The sequence below is a fragment of the Thamnophis elegans genome, chromosome 15, assembly GCF_009769535.1.
Source record: "Thamnophis elegans isolate rThaEle1 chromosome 15, rThaEle1.pri, whole genome shotgun sequence".
Classification (NCBI taxonomy): Eukaryota; Metazoa; Chordata; class Lepidosauria; order Squamata; family Colubridae; genus Thamnophis; species Thamnophis elegans.
The window spans coordinates 4,141,462-4,151,893 of record NC_045555.1 but is presented as its reverse complement, the minus strand read 5'-3'; positions in this window follow the sequence as shown (position 1 = coordinate 4,151,893).

The following is a 10,432-nucleotide window of genomic DNA, read 5'->3' as shown; positions in this document are numbered from 1 at the left end:
GACTAAGTCAAGGACTACCTGTATACAATTTGTTTTGAAAACACTGGGTCCTTCAAGATCGCTGTTGCAATCCCACCAAATGAATGCTTGGCGCATGCCCCACTTTGCAGAAAACAAGAACTCCCTCAAAGAACATTGAAACCGGGCACGGTCTCTTTAACGGGAAAGACTCCAGGGTCTTCATTTATCCCAGTCCAAATCGTAATATTTAGTCATTCAGCCTTGGGCGAACTTTTGAGTGGATCAGCTTCGTGGAACTGCTTCTGGATACGCTCATTCCCTGCTGATTGAAGCCAATTTGTGATTCGTTGACCTTTCTCTCTAAGCAAATACATTATCGGTCTCCCACTTCCGTGTAATCAGAGTTTTGTTTATGCCTTCTCTTTCATCTTTGGGCCTCTGGCCTTTTTTTATTTCCTCATAGCCATCAAAGAGCAATTTTCTTGTCTTTTGTCAGCTAAATGGGCTGTAACAGAGACTTGAAAACAAAGGAAATCAGTGACATCCGGGTTGTTTTTTCGGGGCATCGTGAGATATGCTTTCCCCCCGGTCACCTCCACAAAATTTATCAGTGTGGAAATGTGATTTTTTCAGATGGGTGGCTTCTTCTGCTCTGCCATTTCGCAGGGAGAGTTGCAATCTGCCCGCTTTGTTTAACCAGACAGTTAACTAACCAAACAGCGGGCTTACAGAGCGATCTATGAAAAACGTTACTTCATCCAAATGTTCTGGAAGAGCAAAACCCAATTTTATTGACGTCCGGCTGTGCAGTTTGCAACTCCAAAAAACTGAATGCAGTAACAGATATACAGAACAAAAGGCAAAGGTATAGGTTCCCCTCGCACTAGCCGTTCCCGACTCTAGGGGGTGGTGCTCATCTCCGTTCCAAAGCCGAAGAACCAGCACTGTCCGAAGACGTCTCCGTGGTCATGTGACCGGCATGATTAAATCCCGAAGGCGCACGGAGCGCTGTTCCCTTCCCACCAAAGGTGGTCCCTATTTTTCTACTTGCATTTTTACATGCTTTCGAACTGCTAGTTTGGCAGAAGCTGGGACGAGTGACGGGAGCTCACTCCGTTACGCAGCGCTAGGGATTCGAACCACCGAACTGCCGACCTTTCTGATCAACAAGCTCAGCGTCGTAGCCACCGAGCCACATGCTTGCACAACTTTCGGGAATTAGAGAAAAGTGTGCGTAAAATATACCTTCCAGGAGAAGATATTTATGCAATTTAAAAATTCTTAGCAAACGAAATTTGAAAGATGGCTTCACCCAAGTCGCTTAATTGCTCCAAAAATACAAACCCTGGAGACGTAAATAAAAAATGGGATATTGTCTGTTTGCCCAAGATTAATCTCCCAGTTGATTTTACGGCTGCCTTTATTTTGCCTTCCACCAAAGAGATATTGTACTGGAGCATCTATTCACTGCCTTGCATGGTTAGCAACGGAGACTGTATAACAAAATGTTCCCCAGACCACAAACAGTTTATTGTGGAATGTTTCCAGCATTTGAGTTGGCTCTGGTTTTCACCTATGCTGGGATTTTGGGTTACGAATCTATTTACTAAGCCCTGAGAATCAGGTAGTTCTAACCTCTCCCCTCTTGTTGATCTATTTCTGGGAAAAGAACAACATGGAAATCTTTTTTGTAAAAGGGTGGAGGCAGCAGGCAAGCGAGAACTTTTCCATTTTTAGCAGTTTCCTTGGTGGCAGATTTGAACCTATCTATGACAGTGTGCCATTGCGTGCCAAAAGTGGGGGCAGTGCAGGAGGGTCGTACGCGGGCATGCCCACACCCATAATTCTATGTGTGCGACCCCCCCACCGCCCTCCCCCCGCTTTTGACACGCGATGGACCTGTTTTTTCGCCCTCCCCAGGCTGCAGAGGCTTTCTAGGAGCCTAGGGAGGGCGTAAACGGCCTCCCCCCCCCAGGCTCTCCAGAGGCTTCAGTCCGTTCCTGAAATGGTGCAGGGTCTCCTGCTTGGGCAGCGGGTTGGACTAGATGACCTATAAGGTCCCTTCCAGCTCTGTTAATCTGTAAGACGATAACTTGACAGTGAGGCTAAAACCAATTTCGTTGTATACATGATGTTCAGTGACAATAAAGGCTAAACTTAAACAGACCTGAGCCTTCACACACAGCTTCTACTGGCCAGATGTAGAGTAGAGAACCGCTTAATGAGTTTTTATCGTTCTCCTTTTGAGGCTGTTTCATCTGTATTTTGTAACATTACACACACACACACACACACACACACACACACATCGATCTATCCTCCCTGTTTATTTTAGAAACAACAAGACAAGAATTTGGCTGTGGGTGAGTTTTCTTGGGCCTTTTTTTTTTCCTTTAAAGAGGGGGTAATTAGGGCTTCTTCCATGGCTAATTAAGTGTTATCCGGTGAACACAAACAAAATTTCCTGGAATGACTGTCGGCTGATTTAGGGTTTGCGCAAATGCAAGGGCTCCTTTTGTGCGTCTCTCAGTGCCCTTCCCTCAGGGATCTGGCTGCCTTTCACAAGTGTTTTCTTACCCCATGCTTCCAGAGGAAAGGGGGCGAGGAGGGGAGAGGGTCAATGACAATACGGCTCTTAAAGTTGCTGCCAAACACACGGGCTGAGACATTTCCACAGGGCAAACCTAATAGCATTGGAGAGCAGTAGAGTAGAATAGAATAGAACAGAGAAGAGAATATAGGAATAGAATAGAATAGAGAAAAAATGCAAAATAGAGAATAGACTAGAATATAGGAATAGAATAGAAAATAGGAATAGAATAGAATATAGGAATAGAATAGAATATAGGAATAGGAAAGAAAATAGGAATAGAATAAAGAAAAATCGTGACCCGACAAATGCGCGCACGACAAAAGCGTGCTGACAAAAGCGTGGCGCTAAAACCGTGACGTCATCAACGCGACGTCATCAACGCGCTGACAACAGCGTGCCGACAGAAGCGCGATTTAAGTTAAGGTAAGGGTTAGGCTTAGGCTTACAGCACGCTTCTGTCGCCGCGCTGTTGTCGCCGCGCTTCAGCGCTCATTCGTCGGCATGCTTTAGAACTCGCAGTTTTGTCACCGCGGTTTAGTCGGGCGCACTTTTGTCGTTCGCCCTTTTGTCGGTGAACCAAGAAAAATGCAGAAGAGTGGAGAAGATAATGTAGGAATAGAAGAGAATATAGGAATAGAATAGAAAATAGGAATATAAAAGAATAGAGAAGAGAATATAGAAATAGAATAGAAAATAGGAATAGAATAGAATAGAGTAGAGAAAAATTCAGAATAGAGGAGAATAGAAAATAGGAATAGAATAGAATAGAGAAAAGAAGAGAATATAGGAATAGAATAGAAAATAGGAATAGAATAGAATAGAAAAATTCAGAATAGAAAGAGAATATAGGAATAGAATAGAAAATAGGGACAGGATAGGATAGGATAGGATAAGAATCGGAAAGGAATGGAATGGCGTAGCGTAGCTTAGAGTAAAATAGAGAAAAATGCAGAATAGAGGAGAAGAGAAGAAAACAAGAGAAGGGAATATAGGAATAGAAGAGAAAATAGGGATAGAATAAAATAGAAAACAGAATAGAATAGAATTCAGATGTGTGCATTCCTGTCCATATAATTTCCCCCCCTTCCATTCCATCGGGCTGATTCTCGGAGGCTACCTGGAAAAGTCCCTGCAGTTTTCTTGGCAAAGTTTTTCAGAAATGCCTCCTTCCTTGGGCCGAGAGAGACAGTGCCTCGGTCAAGGTCACCCAGCTGGCTTTGTGCCTAAGGTGGAACAAGAACTCCCACTCTCCTGCTTTCTAGCCTGCGGCCTTAACCACAATACCAAACTGCCTCTCTCCCATATCATTTATATTCATCTGAACGAGCGTGCAAAATGCATTCCGTGCTGAGAAGACATAAACTCCATGTGCAGGGCTGAGTTAAGCCATAACATGGTTTGTTGGCTGTTGGCTCGGTGCAACAAATAAACCCAGTCCTTGTGGATTATACCTGACAGCTATTGCGCTTCAGTGAGAACCCAGGCCATCCAATCTGTGGCTTAAAATGAGCGAGCCCCATTGCCTCGCTGCACCGGCGTTCTATGTGGGTCAGTCAGTCCCTCATAAGTGGATGCCGTTTCCTGGTCCACTTTCCCCACTGATCCAAAGTGCTCTGGATGGCCCCTGGGAGTCTGGGGTCCAGCTGGTACGTCAATCATTCCCACCCTGAGGTCCATATTAGGCTCAGCACCAGACTGGAAAATGATATTTCAAGTGGGACACGACAAGGCAAACATCCACAGTGGGGGTTCTCGAAGTGTTGTGGCCAAGGTCCCTGCTGGCATTTGAGCTTTATTGCCTTACGTGTGCCATTGCCATAGACCAACACGTTCCCCTTCAACGACGGAGCTGCTTTTTCAAAAACTCATAGAGGAGACAGGTTTAAAAAAACTCTTGGCAGAGCCGTTTCTGGCTGACCGACTAGAAAGCGCGTAAGATGAGTACGCAAACCCACCACAGCTGAAGATGGGCACAGAACAGAAGGACTGTGAATACCTCACTGGAGGAAGAGGTGATCTCACCCCTAGCAAGGCAGGGCTGCTGAATTTATCCTTGTTTGTTTAGTGTTGTAACCTGCCAGCGGCCAGGGGAGCTGGCAACAGATTTGGACAGTGAGGAGGTGGGGAGGAAAATGGGCCAGTCCTGGAGTCTGGGGAAGGCTCTGATGAGGGCTCTGTGTCAGAGGCAGAGAGGGGGCCAGAGCCGTCTGACAGTTATCAGCTGCCTTCGGAGTTAGACCTCAGTGAAGCAGAAGAACAGCTGGAGCCTGTTCCCAGTGTGTGCATGCGCAGAGTTGCCAGACGAAGGAACAGCTAAAGAACAGGGGTCGACTTGGGAGTAAGGCAGTGATGGGATTCAGCCAGTTTGCACCACTTCGGGAGAACCGGTTGGTAACTTTCTAAGCAGTTTGGTGAACTGGTTGTTGGAAGAAATCATTAGGGCAGAGAACCAGTTGTTAAATTATTTGAATCCCACCACTGGAGTAAGGCCACAGGTGGACGATGAATGGCCCCTCCCAGAGGGAATAAAAGAGAAGAGAAAGGGGAGTGGAGTTTGCAGGAGACCATTAGTTAGCTTAATTGGTGACTCTCCGAGGCTCCTTGTCAAGTTCTGCAGAGATCGGCCTGGCAGCTCTCCAAGCCAGATAAGGTCTGTGACCGTAAATCCTCCCTCGAAAGATTTTGCTGGATGTGAAAGAGCAGAATTCACAGTCAATTAATAAAAGGGTTTTTTGTCGCGACCAGGAGTTTGCTTGGTGCTCTTGGGAAGCCTTGGTCAGAACACTTATTAACTGGGGAAATTCTCAGTGGGGTGGGGGGAATAAAAGGACAGAGGAACCGATTTAGCATTTACAGTGCTGAAAACATAGGCAGATTTGCAGAGTAAATCTTTGACTTCACACGAGGCCAAAGAGTGTTGCCAAAGAGTTCGCTTATGCAGGGAATGAGATAAGACACCGGCTCCATATGACATAGCGGATTACCTCGCCTGATCTTTCTGCGCATTTCTGTTTTCTCCGTCAGCAAATGATCTTCATTTGGCTCACAACCCAAAACCGAGAAACTCTGTTTTTTTAATTTCCCAAACATGTCTGCCAAAGGGAACATCAATAACTCCTTTAAATGCTGGAATGTAGCTTGCAATTCAACATGCGTGTACAAGTTTACACACATGAAGAGAGCGCTTGTGCAAAACTCCACAGATTAGAGAAGCCTACATATTTTTTTCCTCTTAACTAATCTATAAACCTAGAGGAGAAAGGGTGGGAAAATGAAGAAAAGACAAGCAGCGAAGCAAAACTGGTTTTCCATCATCCTCGTGAAAGACTAACAATATCACAAAGAGTCCATCCTCTCACCCAGATATTTTTCCTTACTTGAAATCTGGCTCTCTAGCTGGTTGACTCCAGATGTTACAGATAAAGTGTTTTTCTGGTGAGCCTTTCCACTAATTAGTGGTCTCGCTTGCCTAAAACAAAGGAGAAACAAAGGAGATCCAAATCGTTTGGACAGCTGAGTTTAGCTTCCTTTTTAATTTCTTGGAATCATCATCATCTTTTAACGACCACATAATCCTTTGCGGGGTCTGGGCAACTGAATGGAGCTAGCAGAGTGTTTACTGGCCAGATGCCCTTCTTGTCATCAATGCAGAGTTTTGTTCAGCAGTTAGATTCTCATTGTGCCCAGAGAGAGAAATATCTGCCTCTACCTAGGATCGAACTCACAGCCTCTTGATTGTAAGGCGAGAGCTCCACCTCTAGGCCACCGCACCAGTCCTCCCTTTTAATTTCTTGGAATGATCATGCAAAATTAAAATGGGAGGTTAATCGAGCCATTTAACCACAATTAAATAGCGCAGCATGAGAGTGATGGGGTAATGACAATACCAGATGTTGCCTTGGTCCTGCCAGTGAGTGAGGTGAGAATCAGTGGTCATGGCCTAGGAGGAGGTGGAGGAGGAGGCAGAGGGAGTGGTGGTGGTGGTGGTAGTAACGGTATTGTCACCCAGGAAATCTTTAAGTGGCCTTCACAACCACACAACCAAGAGTGGGCCATGAATCACCTGGGTAGACTCCAAGGCTTAGAACATCTTCCATGTCTACTGAACAACTCAAACCAAGGGCTCAGTTGTTCAGGTGACATTGAATAGTAAACCTATTGGACATGGCCAATGTCAAGGAAGGTAAATGTACAGGTCAACAATATCTAGAGAGCCATCTGTACTTTCTTAGCTCTTCCATTTCTTTTGGGGGTCATGGAGTACATCTTTGTACTCCACTTGGAACCCTGACACCATCGGCTTTCTACTCTTGATGTAAACTCTAGTAGAGGGACCGATTTTGGCAGAAGATCTTCACCATACTGGATGCACCAAGGCACTTAGGCAACTGCCTATATTTGTGTCTTGGTAGAAGCTTATGTTTTGCCCTCAGTGATCCCATATTTGAGGCTCGACAGACGACTGAGATGCCGAAACACAGACAAGAAAACAGAAATCAAACTCTTCAGGTTTTGAGTTTCCAGCCGATAGTAAGCCTGATCCTCTCCTTCTCCATAACTTGCTCAAATCCCTCCACGCTGGAGTGAAAACGTCAAGAGTGTTGAGTGTTGAGCTTTCTAAGCTGACTGAGACGATTAATGAGGAGGAACATTTGAGCTGCCAAGAATAATTGAATAACAGGAAAGCACAAGCCTCCTTGCAGAGGGGCAGATGTCACTTGTTTTGGTTTCAAGAGGGAAGGGGAATAGCTTTACACCTTGGGAGGCTAGTCAAAGCTGTTCTGTTGAGGAAGACCAACAAGGAGACTTCAGTTACCTCCTCTGTCCACCTGCGTAGTACTCTGGAGGTGTTATCCCATATAAAGACCTCCCCGGTTACAACCACCAATGTTTGTTGGATCAACATGTGGCCACCAAGTGTGATCCCTCACAACACACTTCTAGTTGGCCAGAATCCTTCTAAATGGATGTGTGGGCCTTCACTCGGGTCCCTCTGGTGTGAATCGATGCTGTCCTTGAACTGAACAACACCTCTCTGCTCATCATCAGGCGAATTCTTGGACAAGACAATCTTCTTCTTCTTCTTCTTCTTCTTCTTCTTCTTCTTCTTCTTCTTCTTCTTTTTCTTCTTCCTTCCTTCCTTCCTTCCTTCCTCCTCCTTCTGCCATATCCGTCATCAGACATTGGCGATCCTGTTGGCCATCCTATTTTTATCAACAACTGCACGAAAAAGTGCTCTTGAGTTTTGTCCAAACCGGTCCCTGAGATTTTGAAGCCATGATGTTCTTCTTCCTGGACCTCATTTGCCTTCAATCTTTCCCTGGAGCATTAAGTGAAGGATGCCGTATTTTTCCGGGTGTCGCATCACATGTCCAAAATATTCTAACTTTCACTTTTTGATGGTTTCGATGATTTCCCTCGGCTTTCCCAGGTGGCTTATCACCTCCTCATTCCTGATTTTGTCCACCCAGCTAATACTTACCAGCCACCCGTAAATCCACATTTCAAATGCTTCAAAGAGAGCCATGAAGGTCCCAGTTCTGAAAACAAGGAAATTGGGTTAGAAAATGGACATACTGAGTTAGATGGCTACACATCGATTCACACTCTGTCACAAAGATCTGTGCATGCCTGAAGGAACAATAAAGCACTTGGGGGCTGTTCAAGGCCATCTGCATGCTTATTCATACATGGCCAATGCTCTGTTCTTCATATGCTCTTCAACAATCCTTTTCCAAAGTCCTAACGATTCTGCGATTCTTACCGCAGAGAGTTCCCGCTGAGCATATTTGGTATGAAATGGCTGGGGAGACCTTTAGCAGCTCTCCAAGGTGCTTGGTTTCCACCAACGGTGGGAAACTGTTCTGACCGAGGCTTTCCAAGAGCATGAAGCAAACTCCTGGTCCCAACAAAAAACCCTTTTATTAATTGACTGTGAATTCTGCTTTTTCACATCCAGCAAAATCTTTCGAGGGAGGATTTACAGTCACAGAAATTATCTGGTTTGGAGAGCTGCCAGGCCGATATTTGCAGAACTTGGCAAGGAGCCTCGGAGAGTCATGAACCAATGAAGCGAACTAATGGTCTCCTGCAAACTCCACTCTCCTTTTGCTCCTCTTTTATCTCCTATGGGAGGGGCCATTCATCATCTACCTGTGGCCTTACTCCCAAGTCAGCCCCTGTTCTTTAGCTGTTCCCTTCATCTGGCAACTCTGTGCATACTGGGAACAGGCTCCAGTTGTTCGTCTGCCTCACTGATCTCCAATTCTGAAGGTGGCTGATAACTGGCATATGGCCTGGCCCCCTCTCTGCCTCTGATACAGAGCCCTCATCAGAGCCTTCCCCAGACTCCAGGACTGGCCCATGTTCCCCCACAACCCCCTCACTGTCCGAATCTGTTGCCAGTTCTACTGGCCACTGGAGAGCCACAACAGAAACATTGTCCTAGGTGGAAGGGTAGGAAGCTACTTATCCCGAGTTAGACAATGACCTTACAGAAGCAAGGAGGGATTGCATCCAGACCCACTCGAAAGCTGAGGTAGATCAGATTTCTCACTTTGCCACAAGTGCTGATTTTAATTCAAAACACCCCCAAAGATTTGATTTGTATTTATATACATTTGTAAAAGAGAGACAGACAGACAGAGAGAGACAGACAGACACACAGACAGATACAGAGAGAGACAGAGACAGAAAGAGACATGGGGCGAACCAACATGTCGTTGTGTTGGAAATGCATCTTCTGATAGAAGAAATCATACGTAAGCCTTCACTGGGAGCAAGCGAAGAAGCTTTCACTCTTGTCGTCTTCTTTTCACAAACTTTTCGAGAGACCCCCGTTATTCACTGCAGCATTTTGCATTCCACTCGCCTCCCCCCCCCCGATGACATCTCCAAAAGCAGCAGGGGATTAAATTAATTTGTGTAAACATTACTCATCCTACACCCCCTCCCTCCCTCCCTCCCCAGCAGACAGAGAGACGGGACACCTTGATGATTGGAGCCGAGCCGGCTGAAAGAGCAATGAAGCAAGATATCTCCTGGCTCAAGTCAAGGATGGATATCTGTTGTGACACCCAATGTCTGTCCCGGAATCATCGTCTCCATCTCATCCCCCCCCCCCAGTTCCCACCCTTGTCTCTCTTCGCCACATGTCAAAAGAAGAGATGTTAAGCAGAGCAAAGACGTGTCGAGATTGTATCTCCTCCAGGCAGTATATTCACTGGGACCTTCTCAAGCTGCCATGGTCCCATCAGGCTGCGGTAGAAGGAATGAAAGCATTTAGATTTCCTTCTCTTCACTCAAATGACAAGTACCCTTCTTTTCAAATTCCTATTCCGTCCCCCCTGCCTTTCCGATCATAACTTTAAGAGCCAGTACTTTTTTTTAAAAAAATCCCTCTTCCTAGGGATGCTGGGAAGTGTAGTTTAACAATGTCCGGTTTTCTTCCTCTGTTATCAGCCACGTGACCAGGGTTGGTGCCAAAGAGCATGTTATCGGAAGGAAGTGGCAAGACTTCAACTCAATCTCAAAAAAAAAAAGTCCATTTGTTGAAGCCATCTGAGTCTTGCTTGACCAGAGTTTTTTATTTATTTATTTAGTTTGTCAAACATGTACAAGATAACAGGTATAAACAGTATAAACATGGACGTGAACCAAGGGAATGAGTACATATAAATGGGGACAGTAGGACAGGGACGGTAGGCATGCTGGTGCGCTTATGCACGCCCCCTTTTACGGACCTCTTAGGAATGGGGTGAGATCAGAGGTGGGTTCCTACCAGTTTGCACCTATTCGGTAGAACCGGTTCGTCAAATCTACCGAGCCAGTTAGAAGAGGTTCCACCAGTGGACCCGGAAAGCAGGCCACACCTACAGA